Genomic DNA, 19,937 nt, shown 5'->3' with positions numbered 1-19,937 from the left:
AATATCTTCCAGGTGAATTTATTGATCCTTTTTATTCTGCAAGCAATATCTCTTAATTTATGAAGCACTTTATTATCGTTAACAATGACGTGTTATAATATAATAAGATATCGTAAAGGCAAGTTGGAACAAGAGCGGATCTCTTATTACATGGTTTGTTGATATTCTTCAATAAAAAGTTCAAAGATCTGAGAATGAATCATTCAAATCTACCCTTACCTATTATCTTCTTTATACTTTGGAATTCCGGTATTGCTACTTTTATATTCGCAAATCTATTTTTATTTGAACCAGTCAGGCGACTCGTTCCAACAAGCATTTGGCTGAACCATCAAAATAGTGTAGAATGCCACAGGGTGAGATAGATGTGCATTTAGTCCGGGGCTCGAACCCGGGACCCCGCGCTTATAGAGCGAGTGCTCTACCGACTGAGCTAACTGGCTGCCTGGCACACATTCTCCCCTTCCGTGACCAAGTCCGTACCGTGACATATGATACATCTCAAAACACGACGGCGCATGAAACATGAAAAACCTAGCATAAATGTAGATCTTTCACATACAAAATGTTGTAAGTAAGAGCTCTGATTGGCTAGCAGAAAGGTCGTCAGAACGAGGCTATCAATAGCACGTCTTTCTATCCAATGTGCGCAGCGTTAATTGGAGATGTACTTTAGTCAGATTGAGGGTTAAAACTGTTAGGGCGTAAATCTTGTAGTCTGCATGAAGCATCTAATGATGCATCTGTAGAAGATTTAGAGAAGACGCAAAAGATGTGTACAGTTAGCGGAAACAAGAGGGTTATGATGACCCTGAATCGCTCACCTGAGTCATGTGAGCTACACTGACAAGTGTAAGAGATCTGGTAAGAAAGTCAAATGTAAGTAAGCATTGAAATATTTTCCCAGTTGTATGAACATGTTTCAAATGTCAAACTGGTGCTAAAATATTACAAAACTAGGTCAGAAGGTCATATTTATGGTCACTGAAAGTCAGTTTTAAGATCAGTGTGCAAAACTGTATATGTCATCCAAATTTCAATGCTGTATCGAAAAAAAAACAAGAAAGTAGGTCAATAGGTCAAGGTCACAGTTAGGTGATCGCTAATCACTTGGGGTCATCAGGTAATTATAATTAAACTGTCTAGGAAATATGATCTGATAATTTTTGAAGTATGTTTTCATAATATAACTCATATAACATGTGACCCCCGGGGCGGGGTCTCTTTTCACTCCAGGGGTATAATTTGAACACTATTGTTAGAGGTCCACTACACAATGTTACATACCAAATATCAAAGGCCAAAACCTTGAACTTTCAGACAAGAAGATTTTCAAAGATTTTTCCTATATCTATATAAGTCTATGTAAAAATTGGGACCCCTAGGACAGGGCCTCTTTCACCTCAGTGGCATAACTTGAACAGTTGTAGTAGAGGACTAATAGGCAATGCTACATACCAAATATCAAAAGCCTAGGCCTTGCAGTTTTAGGCAAGAATTTTTTTTTCTTAAATCCTATATGTCTATGAAAAACGTGGGACCCCCGGGGCGGATCCTCTTATCACGCCAGGGTAATAATTTGAACAATCTTGGTAGAGGACTACAAGGCAATGCTACATACCAAATATCAAAGGCTTAGGTCTTGTGGTTTCAGACAAGAATGTTTTAAAGTATTTTTCCTATATAAGTCTATGTTAAACTTGGGACTCCCGGGGCGGGGCCTCTTTTCATCCAAGGGGCATAATTTGAAAACTTTACATAGAGAATCAAATGATATTACATGCCAAATATCAAGGTTCTATGCCTTGCGGTTTTGGACAAGAACATTTTTCCTTTCGGTTGCCATGGCAACCAGAGTTCTTCGTGGAATTCAATTCTTTGAATAATTTTGAAAGGGGAACATCCAAAGATCATTCCTGTGATGTTTGGTGTAAATCGGCTCAGTGGTTTTCAAGAAGAGTGTTTTAGAAAATGTTGACGGACGGACGACGCACGACGGACGACGGACATTGAAATGTCACAAAAGCTCTGAGTTAAAACAGCACTTGTGCGCTTAACCTGTTTAATTACGAGAAAATTCCAATAGTGTAACAAAGTCACAACACAGTGTAAATAAAAGTTAGCTCCGCTAAGTAAATCCCTTGCATGCGTAATGGTAATAAAGGCAAAATACTGTGAAACCATGAAATTTCGTGGTTTTGGTCAAAATGACAATGGGGATAAGAATTCGTGGATTTCAACTTTTGATCATAAAATGAATGGGAATTTTACTCGTTCGTTGGGATTAAATTTTGTGGATTGACTCAACCTCGAAATTCTCGAAAATTGTCCCCCACGAATAGTAATGATTTCACAGTATATAAAAACATAAAAAATGATCGTTTAAAATATACAATAGATAACAGAAAGAAACATTTACGCATGTACTCATTGCCATTGCACAAAGCAGAGCAATTAAATAAAAGAAAAAAAAACCACTAAGGATCAGACGAAACGGACCAGAAGACAAATATCACAAAAGCTCACTTCCCCTGTCTTTAGGAACGGCCTATTACAGAGTATTTTACTTGTTCCGTCAGACAATCAAAGAGGAAAGCTCAAACATTCAAGACAGAAGCAGTACAACTGCTTGTTTTGTCATAGACAGCCAATGCCATTTCTTCCGCAACCACTGCTATCATTTTTCCATGCGTCATACTATCCAGCTTTCATTAAAATATTCCAGGATTATATGATCGCCGAGTATCATGGGTCAACACACTTGCACATAGTTTTAAGTACGTGACTATGCTCCAGAGGAGCCATGCAATGTAATACAAAAATGTCAAATGCAATTGTATGCCTTCGAAATATAAAACTGGATGATCTTGATTCTTTGATGCACTGAATAAAAGAGTTTTGGTCATTTTTATAAAATCGTATAAGCCATCGTTTTTGGCTATAATAATTACATGTCAATACTAATTGAAAGTTTTGAAATGATGAATTACTTCATAACAAACAAGCTTACGGGCTATTTTGAATTAAATAAATGTGCATCATTAATAGGATATACATGTAATTTACTTGGCAAAAAATAGAAATATCTGATCTTAGACCAAATTAATTCTACTGTTTGTAGATATCAGTTTGTATGCGGTTTGTCAAAAGCATATAAGTAATATCAAGTGCATACCTGTTTTTTTTCAAAATGTCGTGTAACTGTGTAAAGAGTGACCTCAGACGCATTTGAAGTTTAAGTCGTATAAGATTCAATACAATGTAAAGGGACTAACTCATATATTTTAGGCGAAAAACATTTTCTCCCAGAAATAAAAAGTGAGTATTCTGTAAGTGACGGGTGATACAAACCTATTGACATAACATTTTAGCAAGATATTCTTATGAATAACCAAAAATATTGTTCAGAAGATAGTAAACCGTTGCAACGATTTTGAAAAGCTATATAAAATTGAAATTTTCTTTGCATATTTACCAATATCTAACTTTTATTTTCACTCACTTTATCATTTTAGTGTCATATAAATATTTTATACCAAACTTGGAGGAAATGAACATTTAAAAAAAAATCACATAAACTGTGGGCGTGTAGCTTTAAGAAAAAATTCAAACAAACGTACCCTGTGATTAATGCTCATTTATAATAACAGCCTAACCTTCGATTACCTTTTCATGTTAATACATATTACTTTACTTTCTCCTTAACAGCCTTACAATTTATTTACAGTGGAAATATTACAGAATTACATTCAGAATTAGGTAACATGAAACCTCTCTAAAGAATTATCTGGCAAATTACAAAGAGCTCCCTTCTATTTAGAATTCAAACGTGTTTTCCAATAATTCTATACCTGTTGAAATTGCAGAAGTCTTTGACATCTTTGTGATGAATATTTATCAAAATGCCAGCATCTAAAATGCAAAGCATTTCATGAAAGTCAATTATCAAATGGATTAGAATAAAAGCTGATTGCATAGAAGACATAACACGTATCATATTAATTTTAACATTGAATTACTTGTACAATGTATAGTTATTGTTCCGGGTCCTTTGGGATCATGCATTGAGGTTATTTAAGTTCTGCAAAATAGAATTCCGCTAACGTTGCACATTTTATTACCGTTCATTAACCTGCGCAATCAAATCGGATCTGCTACTATTTCGCTCGTTTGCGTTCTATTCTTATGTGTTTGATTTATAAATATACTTACATACTTTATTTGAAGTTTGAATTTCGTTTATATTCATATGCTAAAGAGCATTGAAATATCTCCGTTTCTGACGTTAAAAATCTGAAAATCTTGCTTGGAAAGTAGTTCCACATTATTCTGTATTGGAAGTCATTAAAAACAAGAAAGTTTGTTTTTGCAGTCTTTGATAAAAGTGTATGGATAATTGTTAATGTGTTCCAGCTTTAAAACATTATTTCAAATGTCCACAACAATATTGGAGATATTTCCTTTTTAAATGACACTTTCTAGACAAGGAAACAAACATATGATGGTAAAAACCTTAAGGTATAAATCGTATCTATCACACTTGTTGCAATCGCTTTTAACAACTCTCAATGTTCTTCAATTTCAGAATGAGTTATCTTTGATTTCCAGTAGCAGACGACATTTTAAGTGATCAAAAGTGCAAGTCATACCTTTTATGGTAATATCTTTTATGGCAAAATATTCAGCCCAATTTCCAAGTGAATTTATATTGATTCGTTTGTATTCTGCAAGCACAGAATTTATCAATCACTTTGTCATTGTTATAATATTTCCGAGACAGGTCATGTGGAAATCATAATGGTAAGATGATATATGAGGGGGTCTCTTAACTTACATTGACCGTAAAATTGTTGTTGATATTCTTCTCCAATAAAACTGCAAACTTTAAGCATCATATTACACTAAATATGGGCTAAAAGTCCTTGATCAAATAGTTATCTAATATATTAGAGCAGTTTGTTTTCACTTTCTGTTCAGTATATATTACTACATATTCACGTAGCAGAAGTTCTAATCAGTCACCCTTTAAAGTGTGATATTTTGGAACAGACAAAATTTGGTAGGTCTGAAAATATATTCATTGAGTAACTGCAGCCAATTTTTGCCATCATTATATATTTTCTTTAGTTCGAACAGTATGGTCGTTTCATCATTATCAGCACATGCATCTCGTGTGATAACTAAGCCATGTACCTAACTATTTATTCCGAATCGGTAAGTATGGTTAACTCATTTTTACATATTCTGTATTTTAAATGATTTTTTATTTATCAACGTAGGAAGGTATGATAAGTCTTCAAAAGAATAAAATTGTACATTAACGTTGGTGTTAGAATATCTTTTCACAGACGATTTCATAAAACTTTTCATGTGAGGAAGCCATCCAGCTGGTCTAGAAGGTCGGTGGTTGTACGCAGGTGCTCGTCCGTGATGAAATAACGTCTGTGGAGGTGCACCTGGTGTCTTCCTTCAACATTAAAAGCTGGAAAGTCTCCATAATATCAATTCTTGAATTGATGTGACGTTAACCCCACAAAAACAAATAAATAAGATAACAAACAGACGATGTGTTATTTAACTATTGCATCTGTTGTAATATTTCGAACTTACACGGTATTTATTCGTTGTAGAAAAAATTTTAGTTTAAAATTATTTTATTTGCTCTTTACATATTTACAATACCAGAACAGAAAATATACACAGCACACAGAAATAAAGCCAAAAGGGTTGGGTAACAATCTCTTCCAACATTAATAAATGCCCTCACCTAAAACTTTCATCAGGTGGCAGGGAAAAAATCAAAAGTCCGAAACAGACTGTGACTATGAAACCTTCCTTCAAGAATTAATATTTTAATGTATCAGGTTTGTTTCTACTGACACTGATAATGACTAACAAATGTCTACAGTAGTAACATTTCATCTGCAAAACCTGAAAAGTGTGTGGTCTACAACTTACATTGCATAAAATAACAGGAGTTATTTTTTCATTCATCTGTGGACTACAGGATATAGAGCGCTCTACTCTAAATTACTATTAAAATTGAAAACAGGTCTTGAAGAGTCGGTCATTTACACGTTTACAGTATTTACAGTAATTGCACTATTTGTAGGATCATCTTTGAAATGATATGAGATATTCACCAAAGAGGTTATAATCTTAAACAAACATATCTGAAATTTACATCTGCGCAATATACTAAGTACCAGTTGTAATCAGCAGTACGGTTGTCTTACAGATAAGTAAATGTACGAGTTATAATCATCAGTCAGGTTGTCTCACGTGGTAGGTAAATGTACGAGTTATATTCAGCAATAAGGGTATCTCACAGGGCAGTTAAACGTACGAGTTGTAATCAGTAGTAAGGTTGTCTCACTAGGCATGCGTAGTTCATCCGTAGAAATGCCTCAATATATAAGTTACATTACCTTATACTAACTTAGAGGTACATAATTATGCCTACCGAGTTGGCATTTTCATCACTTTCAAAAACCCAACAATATTTTGGAATAATTTCCAATTAGAGTTTTCGTATGAATATTTCATCCAGTATGTTGCAAGTGGGAGTCTATAAACTATAGGGTAATCGTATTATATAAATTTACCAAACGCAATATAAATTCCTTGTCTTCGGTAATTATCTTAAGCTCTCGCAATTTTATTATATTATGTTTGTTGAACTTCTTATATTACCAGTGTTAGGTATAATATTCCTCGACCCCCATTCGAAATAAACTTGTGGGCTTTCACGGACCATCCTAGGTTATTATACACAATCTTTTTTCTATTAGATAGCCTTTCTACATATCTAGCCTTGAAATAATATTATATTTTGTTTCCATGGTGTATTCGCAATTATATTGTGTAATAGATATAGAGTATATGATTAGTTACAATTCTCTTAACCAGAGACCTGTAATATTATTTTAATTGGAGTAATAAGTGATACCACAATCAGAGTTTTCAAATACAATTCTATAGGCATTTTACTCTTGCAATGTGTTTTTAATAATTTGCAAGATCAATGCTTTAACTAAGTGCAATAAATGATTTACCGTGTCAATTACTATGCTCATAGTTTCAACCTGAATAAATATTTATCTGTATATCAATATTGAAAACTGCATTTACAATGTAATTTTGATAAAGCAGCAATTAAACACATCAACAATGACTCAAATTCCAGCTGGTGTTATTATAACGAGCTATGTCCGCTATATGGATATAGCGTACCTAGTACATAACACTTTTTTGTTGATCCGACGAGTTCTTTATAGCCGGGTTTTACTGTATATAATATATATATAAATCGAACTTAAGTTAATGTTGGCATCACCTTGGGTCTAGTAAAATAATAAATGAGACTTGTTTTTCTATTGACATACTATTTATGTTTCTGTATATCGTCACGTGTAATAACATACAGTTTAAATTGCCGTCAAAGTTGTCCGTGCCACCTGACTTCTATTTTACACTGAAATGATAGGAGTGCACATCAAATAACAGGAAATGAAACAAACATCTGCAATAATGACATGATTTATAAAAAAACAAAATCATTAATGTTGAATTATCCGGATGAATTATGATACTACCTTTTATGTAGGAAAACAAGCAATGCTTTGCTCGGATTCAATATACTTGGCGGAATACAAAAGAGAAATCATCAGACAGGGTTGAAAGCATTTATTGATGGCTGGGAAGTAATTCGTCAAGTAAATATTCTTTAATTATTATTATTACCATTATTATTATTACTAATATCATTAAAGTTATCAATAGAAAATCGGGGTTTCTCTTTTTATTATTGAAACCACAAAAATGTCAGAATAAAGCGATGTTCATATCCGCAAGACTTCAACCACAATAACACAACGCAAATCTTCCGAAATGTTGACCAAAATACATCCCCACAAAATTTCCGCCAGTGTAGAAGCAAATAGAAATTACCTTGAATTTATCCCGTGCAAACTTTGCATAGGACCTATATTTTTTTGCACTGATAGCATCTTGTTCAAATCATATTTATGACTCCGCAGATTTAAAGGTTTATATCTTTCGTGACGTGAACAAAAAATATAAATACACTCCGCGCAAATCAATTGGAATTTTTTGTGAATGATATTTCATGCGTTGTAGACATTAAAAAAGAGGTATACAAGGGCAGAATGTGAAAATTGAAATTTAGCAACAAAAAAGGTATCATGTTATTATTTCAGTTTCTTGAATTAAACAAAGAAACATTCAAAACAATTTCATTAAAAAAACGAATAAAAGTGGTTTTACTGTGTTCACAAATATTCGCATTGATTTACAATTTCAAATGGTTTGCAATAAAATTATTCATTTGTTTATATATACGGTAGATATAAAGTCAAAACCTTTTCTAACGTTTTTAATCATATCTGTAACAGTCGCATAAACTTCCAGAATTGTGTTTTAAGTATTTATTAGTCTAAATATTTTCAACAAGGAAATGAATGTTAAAATATGTTCGGTCAAAGGATGGTAAAATTTTGATATAACTATAATTGAACAAAGTACTGAAAACATATAACGAGAACCCTTGCGATATGCTGTAGAAAATGCTCTTACTGTATTATAAAGCGTATGTAATCCTTGGTGACAGATGTTTGTTACACCAGTACAAACTTTGTCAGCTGAGTAAACCACGGGTACTACACCAGCGCGCAATTCTTAGCACTACTGACCACAATTAAGTGGCCCAGGTCCCATGAGCCTCCAACATTGGTATATTTATATCTGATGTATAGGTGCTTTATATCTGGCACGTCAAAGAGCCAGAGATGCTTGAAGTTCGAGATTTTGAGCATCTTCTTTTGCACTGTCCTCCAAATAAAAATTACTAACAGTCTTTTCGGATGGCCATCTGTATGTTTTTTCGGTAGCGACAAGCTTACAAACAAACGAAGAAACCGGAAGTCAGATATATGCATTTCGGCGAATACTATTTCTTTTTAGAGGAGTGTTTGTTTGGCCCAATAAACTATAACTTAGCAATTTGTGTGGTAAGGCCTGTTCAAACAAAGGAATCTCGATCTTGATATTTAGCATTGCTAGAAATGTATGTACACTCTTTTGTAAGAATTATGCATTCAAGTGAGATCAACCATGAGCTCACAGCAACCCTGTAAGGACATTACTAGTTTAAAAGAAACATCCCTTTGTATACATGCAAATGCATACATGACAGGATATACCTAGCGCAATTTATCATATCTAGTATACTCGTATTTGCTTGAAAAACGTTTAAGAATTCACGGTGATACAGATCGTGCATTTGCAAGACGAAACCCGTTTGGTTCTTTATTGCAGACGATAATATGAGCGATCAAATTTTCAACTTTAAGCGGTAACATATTTAACATAACTATCAAGCGTATCAAGTATCTTTCACTGGTTGAATGTGCAGATCGAAATATCCAGCTCGAGGGGAACTGTTGAGGCGGTAACGAGGCTCTGGCCAAGTTATCGCAAAACAGTTACCCAAGAGTTTTCCAGCACCAATAAAAATACGAGAACGTCTGTCTAGCATGCTTGAATGAGAAACCATTGATCCGTTTGTATTCTGCAAGGACATCATTATTTCATAATTTATCAAGCACTAAATTATCATTACAATGATGGGGTGCTATATTTCAACTTGAAAACCTATGTTTACGTATAAAACATTACATCAATAGTGTTTATTCTCCAACTAATATCAGGGAAAAACTAAAACATGTAAACAGTTTGAGCCGCGCCATGAGAAAACCAACATAGTGGCTTTGCGGCTATCATGGATCCAGACCAGCCTGCGCATCGGCGCAGTCCGGTCAGGATCCATGCTGTTCGCTTTCAAAGCCTATTGCAATAAGAGAACCCGTTAGCGAACAGCACGGATCCTGACCAGACTGCGTGGATGCACAGGCTGGTCTGGATCCATGATGGTCGCAAAGCCACTATGTTGGTTTTCTCATGGCACGGCTCAGTTTTAAGTAAATATTTATTGAAACGTATTTCTTGGTTTAGTGGTTAAATTAAACATACATTTATACTGGCAATTATAGTTATAATTATTTCATATACTAATATTACGAGTACTTAATGAAGGCAAAAGTAAGGCTTTTGATACTTATATATTTGTAAAGAACGGAATATTATTAAGATATATACATGGGAACGGAAGCCTCAGATGGCCTTCAGTTACCAAAAAAAATGTCTTCACAAGTACAAGAAATTTAGGCCAGATGCCTAAATGTTTATGGCTATGTCGCGTTGATATTGAACTTTTCAAACGATTTGATTTAGAAAGAAACATACCCGCGTTGAAGAGATTACTTTTAACCTCTTACACAGAAAAATACTTCGCAGTACATTTTTATCGACTATCCTGGCTAATCTGGACATAACGTCAGAATAAATTTTGCGAATTTTATTCTCCAAGACCAGACGGCCCAGAGCTTAGGTATTTTGCACGCAGTATTCGCTAGTGATCATGTACCAAGAATGTTCATAACATGTCAGGGGATCGCAAATGACCTTTTACATATAAGCTTATAAAGGAAAAACTTTAAAACTATCCTGGTCTGAAACCTGCCTTGTACACAATTGTGTATGCAGACTTGAACCGAGACTTTGCTTGATCTTGGCCTTGACTACTTTCTTATTTCTGAGGCTACAGTAAGGGAATTAGAACCACACTTACAGTTTTCTTATAACTACGTTAGTAAGGTGACTAGAGTGAGCGATACATGTCCATCATTGCCCTCCATGTTAAAGTACAACTTACAATTTAATTTATGTTCGGTCAATCGCTGATGATTACGCTTGTTTTCAGGCGTGATGGAGCTTGACGAAATATCAGAGTGAGACTGCATTGAAATGAAAGTAATATAATGTATAGAGAGAGAAGCCAGTCGTCTCCTGCTCCCCCTACTTCTAAAAGTTTGCTGTTCCAGTGGAACATTGAAAATTATATTCGTGAAACCGAGACACAGCTCCACTACTACCGTTATTTCGGTTTGAAACGTTATTTATGTAACGCATAAGTTGCATAACGACATTCATATAAGCAGTATTAAAATACTTGACAAGGATTTTTAAAACTTCCTAAAATTATTTTGTTTCATAGATTAAATATATAAAAGTATTTGATTGTTAAATTTAAAATTTTCATATATTCTTTACCTAAATATGTCTGTTAAAGGAGTTTATCTAAAGTTTATTAACTCCCTTTAATTCCATCTACCATAAATGCGCGTGATGAATGTTTAGTTTTGGATAGCTTATAAATAAGGATTTATTGGCCGATTTATTTCATTCATTTAGAAGCCTGACTAGTCTTGGATTTTTAATTTACTAGATTAAGGAATTAATCTAAATGCGCTCAGATGAAATCAGGAAACGGTAGCGACAAGCTTACAAACGAACGAACAAACCGGTAGTCAGATATATGCACTGGAGACTATTTCTTTTTTAGAGGAGTGTTTTGTTTGACCCAATGATCTATAACTTAGCAATTTTTGTGGTAATGTCTGTTGATATTAGAGTGAAAGCATTGCTAAAAATGTATGTAGAGCCTAGACTAGATATCTATTTGATAAGAATTCTGCTTTCAAGTGAGATCGACCCTGTGAGGACTTTACTAGTTTAAGAGAAACATCCTTTTCTATTATGCAAATGCACACATGTCAGACTATACATATGACTTTAATTGAATTTATCATATCTACTATGGTTGCTTGAATAGCTGTTAAATTCTAAGAACCCATGGTAATAAAGATCGGGCTTTTGCAAAGGTTTCTTATAGCAGACGATAATACCATTGTTCAAAACTGCACATAGGCCTACCTATCAAGGAAATAAGAATTCGTCAGGGACGGAATTATCTGGCTTGAGGGTAACTTTTTAGGCGTTACCGAAAGCCAGACCTAGCATGCCAGAATAAGAATCTGTTGATCCGTTTGTATTATGCATGCACATCATTAACTTATTTCATAATTTATCAAGCCCTATATATCATTGTGTTGATGACGTGTTATATTTCAATCTGAAAACATACTTTTACGTTTAAACATTATAGTAATAGTGTTTTTATCCAGCTAATATCAGGGAAAAAACTTGAACGTGCGGTTATATACATAGACAGTTTAAGAATGTACTTCTTGCATAAGTGGTTAATTTAAGAATTATATTTGACAATTTCACAGTATAATTATTTGATATACTAATTTTACGAGTACTTAAGGAGACGTCACAGCTGAGTTAGTTTAGCATTATTACAATACACAGTCGGTATTGAAATTGTGTTTCCAATACATGTACTCATTAGATAAATCCTCAATATATCTATGTGAAAATAAGGGATGTGTTTTGTATGATTGCCATCACTGTGAGTTGCTCTAATTACTGACAAATGACTGAAACAATAGGAATTCGTACAAGAGATGGATAGACAAAACGACAGTAAGGTAACGATATATTCTTTTATTGTTTTAATGTATGAATTGTAAGCTACAATAAAGAATACCCATTTTATGAAAATCAAACTGGAAGTTAGAAATAACAGAAAAAAATTAATTAGGTCATAAGTCATCATACACCTGTCAAAATTTGTCATTAGTTTTCACGAGCTGTCAAAATTATTTTTATCTCTCTATTCTGCAAATGCATTGTTTTTGAAAGTATCTTGGACGGATATTGTAATGTGTAACTTACTTTACATTCCACATTAATATTTGTGCTTGAAATTGCTTTGTTGAGCTCACCGACGTCACATACGAATGTCTATTGTTTTAGCATATTGTCTGTTATAAAGGTACCAGATCTCAATATCAAGATATAAGAATTGTTCTTTTCTGGTAGACAAAGGAAACTATTTGGTTGAATCATGATATAACGGTTTTTGGAAAGAACTGAATATTCTTTGGTTTTTTGTTATTCACCGGAAATTCAAAAAGTGACATCACCTTAATGACGTGAAAAATAAGGCTTTTGAATACTTATATATATTTGTAAAGAACGAAATATTAATGAAGATATATACATGGGAACGGAAACCTCTAATGGCCTTCAGTTACGAAAAAAAAATATTTTCATGAGTACAAGTAATTAAGGCCAAATGCCTAAATGTTTTATGGCTTTGTCGCGTTGATTTTCTAGCTTTGGTTTGAACTTTTCAAACAACTTAGTAGTTAAATTTTGGTGCAAAGAAAGAAAGATAGTCGCGTTGAAGAGATTAATTTTAACCTCTCGACGTAGCCTTGTTGCAATGGAAAATACTTTAAATATACATTTTTATCTACTTTGCTGGTTAATCTGGGGATAACATCAAAATAAATTTTATGATTTTGATTCTCTGAGACCTGAAGGCCCTGAGCTTAGGTATTTTGCACTCAGTATTCGCTAGTGATCATGTATAAAGATTGTTCAAAACATGTCAGGGGATCGCAGTTGGCCCAAGCAAAGGTTTAACTTGTTTTCATAAAAGCTTATACACGAAAAACTTCAAAACTCTCCTCGTCTGAAACGGACCTTGTGCAGATTTGAACATCTTGGCCTTGATTACTTCCTTATCTGTGAGGCTACAGTAACTTTGAAACATACTTATAGTTTTGTTATATATAAGGTGACCCGTGTGGGCGGATACATGTCCATCATTGCCCTGTTATGTTAAAGTACACTATACAAAATAGATATATTACATACGACAAAGCAAAACTTACAATTCGTGTTCGGGTGTGTCTTGAAGATTACGCTTGTTTTCAGACGTGAACCTTGGACGTAAAATCAGACTGCACTGAAATGAAAGTGATATAATGTACAGGAAGAAGCCAGTCGTGACCTGTTTCCTACAGTCCAAATATTTTGCTGTTCCAGTGGAACATTCAAAGTTATATTCGTGAAACCGAGACACAGCTCCACTACTTTCGTTATTTCGGATTAAAACTTCGGGGTAACAAATGTTCATAACAATATTTATATAACCAATATTAAAATACTCAACAAGGAGTTTTAAAACTCCCTAAAAATTATTTTGTTTAATTGATTAAATATATAAAAGCATTTGACTGTTATATTTAATATTTCCATATATTTGGTTTCTAAACATGCCTGTTAAAAGAATTTTTATAAAGTTTATTAACTCCCTTTAATTACACCTCTACTAATGTTTGCGCGAGTTCGGAGTTTAGGTTAATATCGGTTAGCTTATAAATAGGAACATATGAATTCATTTCATTTATTTCACTCATTTAGACGCTTGGCTAATCTTGGATTTTGAATTTATTAGATTATGGAATTGTGGAATTGAATTATGCTAAATGAGCTCGGATGAATTCAGGGGAAAATGTCCCCCCCCCCCCCCAAAAAAAAAAAACCGAGCGTGAAAATTGACACACAGCAAAATTTAAAGTTCCATACGGCTTTAAATTTTAAATTTTATGTTAAATTCAGGTGAAACAGTTATCCAAATAGATGTTGTGCATGATTACATTACAGGAAAAGAGCTACTTTTAATACTACATATGAAGTTTTACCGTAACATCTATAAAGGGAGGTAATCAAAAATAATAGGTTCAGTATAATTTTCTTCTTTGTTCATCAATATTCAAACCTTTGATTAATATTAGAGAAAATAAGATTTAACAAGAAATCGATATACTTTATGTTTATTACTGAAAAATGCGGTACACGACTTATGAAATATGTATAGATCTGCTGGTGCAGTTGTTTTAGTCTGTACAGAACCATCCTAATATGGCTCAAAGTAGAGTCAGAACCGTGCACTACATTGCAAGCCTTAGTAATATCCGGCCACTGTGACTGAAACAGTTTGAGGTTCTTTGCTGCCGAGTCGATTCAGTCTGAGTGTTTAGGGCGGGATGACGGTCTTGCTTTGCACAAATAAGAATCAAACTGTTTGGAGACCACCCCTCACGCAAATTTTAATTTTGGAAATTTATATATCATAGAACATCACTGGTGGCTGACGATGTCAAACCGCAAGCCGTTTCGTTACGAAGACAGGTAATGGTTTCGTTGTGAGTATTTGTTTGCATACACGCCTCACATACCCCTGTGTTACTGGAATTTATAACTGTGCATATAAAGAGTATTTGTGTGAAACGTAAGCTGTAAATCTTTACCAATTGTTAGCAAAGCAAACATATGACTAATTTGCAGTTGTTTGATCGTGTGTTGAATAAAATCAGACAGTTTCTTTTTGAATGGTTGGTTTTATACAGCAAATTCATGATAAACACAAGCATCCGTTATTAAATGTAATTATTGTGCTTAAACTTTCAGATTTTGAAAACGAGTTCAACATATTTTTCGACTGTACATGTTTTTCATTTGATTTTATGCCTCTATTCTTACAAAAATTGCCTTTAATACTCGGTCGTGTTTATAAGAAATGAGTATGGGTTTTCTCTCGAAGCCACTGCATTAGGTATGGGTTTTCAACTGAAGGTGTATGTGTTTTCTATTGAAGACATCAACAGAATATGTCTAGGTTTTCTTCTGAAGCCATTAGATAATTATACATGTGTGCTGACCTTTAATATAATTTGTTTAATTTGTTGTGTTTAACATTAGGGAAAGATGATTCATTCTCGTCTGTTTAAGTTTCACTTAAAAGCATTCGTCTTGGTAACTTTTTGCATTGATTTAAGGTATTGACCCCTAATAGTAATGTTTAAGAAATGGCATTTGCTTGGTATATTCTTAAAGTTGACCATGTTTCACACTGTGTTGCAAATTTTAAACAACTTTTATCGTGCCGTTTTTTGTAAATTTTGTATAATTTATGGTATTTCCTCACGCTGAAGAGGAGACAAAATTCAATGTGATGGCCACTATCTAAAACGTTTGCAGAGAATTCATTACAGCATTAATTTTGATAACAGAAACATCAAACTATTGTTAAACAATTATAAAACACAAAATAAAACTGTAAAAATCATTTTTGTCTAGGGTGCCTCAAGTAAACAGATTTAATGAGACAAAATTCTAACTCCAACATTGAAAAATTAAGTTCGAATCCTGTGGGTCTGTTTTGAATTTTGCTCACTTCATTCAAAAATAACCTTGGGGCAATAATAAAACCTACCTGCATTTCTTCCACAATATGTAGTCTAAAGAATGAAGGCAAAATAGAGAACTTTTACCGCACGTAACTCAGTATTTTTAAAGATGTCTAAGTCTACCCCTCCTGATTCAGAGGTAAATTCACATTGAACAGCAAAAAAATCGCTTTTAAAGTGAAAATGTTTCCACTTTTGTACAATTCATCCATGATTAGTCTTGAAAGAAGTAAAAACTTTCTAGAAAAAAAGAAAACATGGAAAAAAAAATTTGGTCCCAGTGGGGTTTGAACCTACGCCCCCCCCCCCCCCCCTTGAAAATTGCAGTCAAAGTAGGTTTATGGTAGGAATTGAATACTCTTCAAAAAGGAGATACTCTATTACGGGTCCAATACCTTAAATACAAATATGTAGTTACTTCATCCATTTCATGTATTTAAAACTTGTTGATATGCCACTCTATTTTTTATCCGAAATCATGTTTGTCCAAATCGTTCTATTTTGCTAATTCATGATCTTATACAGGTCTTTGTGTGTAACAAGCGATACTTGTGTGCATGTAAATGTAAATGAGCGGTAACAGACGGCAATAACGTTTTAAGTTGCTGAACTACCATTTGTACAGTTTGTGTGTCCGCCATTACGTCATCAGGGATACTCCTCAATGTCGGGCTCTGAATCCGAATATAACACTGTGGTGTCCAACAGTTCCGATAAATCAGAAACTGAATCGGTTGCCTCAGTTGAAGATAAGTTTTCGACATGTTCTTGGTCGACTTCTAATTGTGAATATAATTGACGATGAACTGATTTTGATGGTGTGTTGATTTTGTGTAGTTTCCGAACTGGGCTGTCGCTGGCTGAAGATTTGGTAGGTACTATCATTTTCCCAGATTGGGGTTCAAAACTGATTTCTTTACCGGTAACATTAGACCCCCAATACATTGTATGTCCTTTGGCGATTACTCCTCCCGTCAATCGACTTCCACATGTAGGACACCTTTTCTGCCGGGTGATCCTCAACACAATGACACACTGTGTCTTTTATGTTCTCAAATGTAGAGTCACAATAGCTGCACATAAGATTCTGAAAAAAAAAGAAAATCGACTTTGTAACGAAACACATACAATTTTGTTGTACTTCGTATGAAAACCTAGACACACTCTATGCGAAATACAGACACAAAAAATGATGTATATTGCCGATTTTAATAATGTTTTCGTAATAACAGAGACATCTTATTGTAGCAGGAACAAATATTCAATGGTATCTCGACAAGTGACTCTTTCTTTGATTATTTTATCTTACTTTTATACCGTTTTGCAAATAAACAAGGATTTTTATGTAACACATAGTAATTGAACACTAATAAACACAAAAAAAAAATTAAGAAAAAACAAAATGCCGCATATACGCATACACAAACATAACATACACATTAACTCACCATTTCTCTGTAACTATCCAAAGATCCATACCGAAAAAAAGCAAAATATATTAAAATTTGTAAACCGCATATGCATGCCACGCTAGATGTAAACAAATACTCACAACGAAACCATTATCTGTCTTCGTAACGAAACGGCTCGCGGTTTGACATCGTCAGCCCCCAGTGAGAACATTATATTTATAATAAATATATACTGAATTGTTCAGCGGAAGAAGGAAATACTTTATATAAAGGTAAGCTTCTTTGAGAGTATATATTTTAACTGTCAATGTTCTATTTTATAGAAATTAACTCCTTTTTCAAAAGTATTTATTTTTTTAATTTTGTTTTTGTTGTGTGGTTAGAAGTATATTTAACAGAATATGTACATTAAGGTTCATGTAAAGTGTTTTGAAACTGCCCCTCTGGTGATTTTTTCTTTTATGTTTTTACACCTCATAGGCCTAAGTTTTTCATAAAATGTATACCAGACTGTTCAGAGTAAGTAGAAGTGTCTTTGAGAGAGGTTGTTCTGTTTGGAATAATGAATTTTCTCTTGAATCAGCCTCTACCACACGCACACATGCACAGAGAGAGAGAGAGAGAGAGAGAGAGAGAGAGAGAGAGAGCTATCCTGAGGGAGTCAGCGGCGCAGTGGTTAGCAGGTTGGACTACAACGCCAGCGGCCCGGGTTCGATTCCCGGTCGCGGCTGATATCCCGACTAATGTTCAGTGCTGGGTGATTTACTTAAATTGGTACTGTTTACAGAAGTATCGGCTTAGACTGAATGCCGGGGAGGTAAATATGACACCTGCCGTGGGCTCGGCTGGAAATAAGTTGTTCCATCCATTCCAGGTGGGGACTTTCGTTGACTACCCACGTTAAACAAGAAACTTTACCTTTATCTTTTATACTGCTCAACGTAAGTTGAGCTGTGTATTAAGTGGATATTACAAAGCCCTGTCGCTCCATTGCAATGAAGATATCTGTGTATTTAGCTCAAAACTACAATTTGAGGTGCGGTTAATTGGTTGTGGTTGGTCGACGATCTTAATTTGGAGAAAACTTGAAATTTAACAAAGCAATAGTTAATTTACTTCGACTATGAAACATATTTGGCGCAAGGAGAAACCGTTAGCGAACAGCATGGATCCTGACCAGACTGCGCGGATGCACAGGCTGGTCTGGATCCATGCTGGTCGCAAAGCCACTATGTTGGTTTTCTCATGGCGCGGCTCATTTTTCTGTGAATTATGCTTGTGAGCTACTATTTGAGCTGCTTTCCTGCCGAATCTGTCCAGTACTTATGACAGGGCGACGATCTCAATTTGGACAAAAAAATAAATTGTACATATCAAAAGTTAATATACACGGCCTGCTGGTTGAATTGTTTTAGTCTGTCACAAAACTTATTGTTGACATTAATTTACTTATATACATTTTCTGACAATCAGACTAAACCTTACAGATGTAAACTTTCCCTATCCCTTTGTACTTTAGAAGCGAGTATAACCACCCCCATAGCAGTCACATGTGAGCAAAATATCGATACGTATAGCAGAGGCGTTTGATGCAGGATATAAATTGGTTTGAACTCTCTTAAATTGGTAGAGGACCACTGGACAATACTACGGTCCATTCATCTAAGGCTTGGCATTCTGGTTTCAGAGAAGGAATAAGATTAAAGTTTATGCTGATGTTACTCCATCTTTCGCAGTAAAAGATCAATCCAGATGAATAGGAAACATTGCCGATAAAAATATACGTGTTAAAAGTATTTTTCTTTGCGACGAGCTGAAACATTACCTCTTCAACGCGAGTGTTTTAGACTAGAGTAGCAAATAGCTAATGGGTATGTGTAAAGACCTTTTCTGAGATTGCAGTAAGTAAAATTTCCCAACAAAAAGTAATTCGAAATGTAAAATGGGTCTGTTTAAAGCCAAGTTCTTTTGAAAAGTTGAAACCAAAGCGAAACTTTCAATGCGACAAAACCATAAACATTTAGGCATATGACCTTAATTTTCTATAAGGAAACATTTTCTCAAAAATGAAGCCCATTGAGGCTTCCGTACATGGGTATATTTTGCAGGAAAATAAAGAATGCATTTGTATATCAAATGTAGAGAAATCAATAAATTCCAAATAGCTTTCTAACCTTTTCAAAACAGTTTCTGACTTACCATTACCGTTTCCTCACATAAAATGTCACAATTTCAGTTCATCATTATTCAGTTAGAATCATGAAATGAAAGACCACAGGTCCTCCTGAAATGAAAGGCTACAGGTCCTCCTGAAATGAAAGCAATGAAAGGCTACAGGTCCTCCTGAAATGAAAGGCCACAGGTCCTCCTAAAATGAAAGGCCACAGGTCCTCCTATTAGACATATTATCTGTACAATGTGCAAGGAAGTTTGTTGT

General features: G+C 34.4%; 1 long non-coding RNA gene and 1 other non-coding gene across 2 annotated transcripts; both read right to left on the bottom strand.

Moving 5' to 3' along the window:
* Positions 1 to 370: 370 nt before the first annotated feature.
* Trnai-uau (transfer RNA isoleucine (anticodon UAU)) lies at positions 371 to 442 on the bottom strand. The gene has a single exon. It is a non-coding gene; the product is annotated as a tRNA-Ile (tRNA).
* A 16,010-nt stretch (positions 443 to 16,452) lies between these two features.
* Positions 16,453 to 17,675, bottom strand: LOC123548100 (uncharacterized). The gene is made up of 2 exons (XR_006685816.2): positions 17,537 to 17,675; positions 16,453 to 17,175 (listed from the first exon to the last, which is right to left on the bottom strand). It is a non-coding gene; the product is annotated as an uncharacterized LOC123548100 (long non-coding RNA).
* Between the last annotated feature and the right edge of the window lie 2,262 nt (positions 17,676 to 19,937).

This window comes from Mercenaria mercenaria, chromosome 9 (genome assembly GCF_021730395.1).
Source record: "Mercenaria mercenaria strain notata chromosome 9, MADL_Memer_1, whole genome shotgun sequence".
NCBI classification, from domain to species: Eukaryota; Metazoa; Mollusca; class Bivalvia; order Venerida; family Veneridae; genus Mercenaria; species Mercenaria mercenaria.
This window is presented reverse-complemented; position numbering and strand designations above follow the sequence as displayed.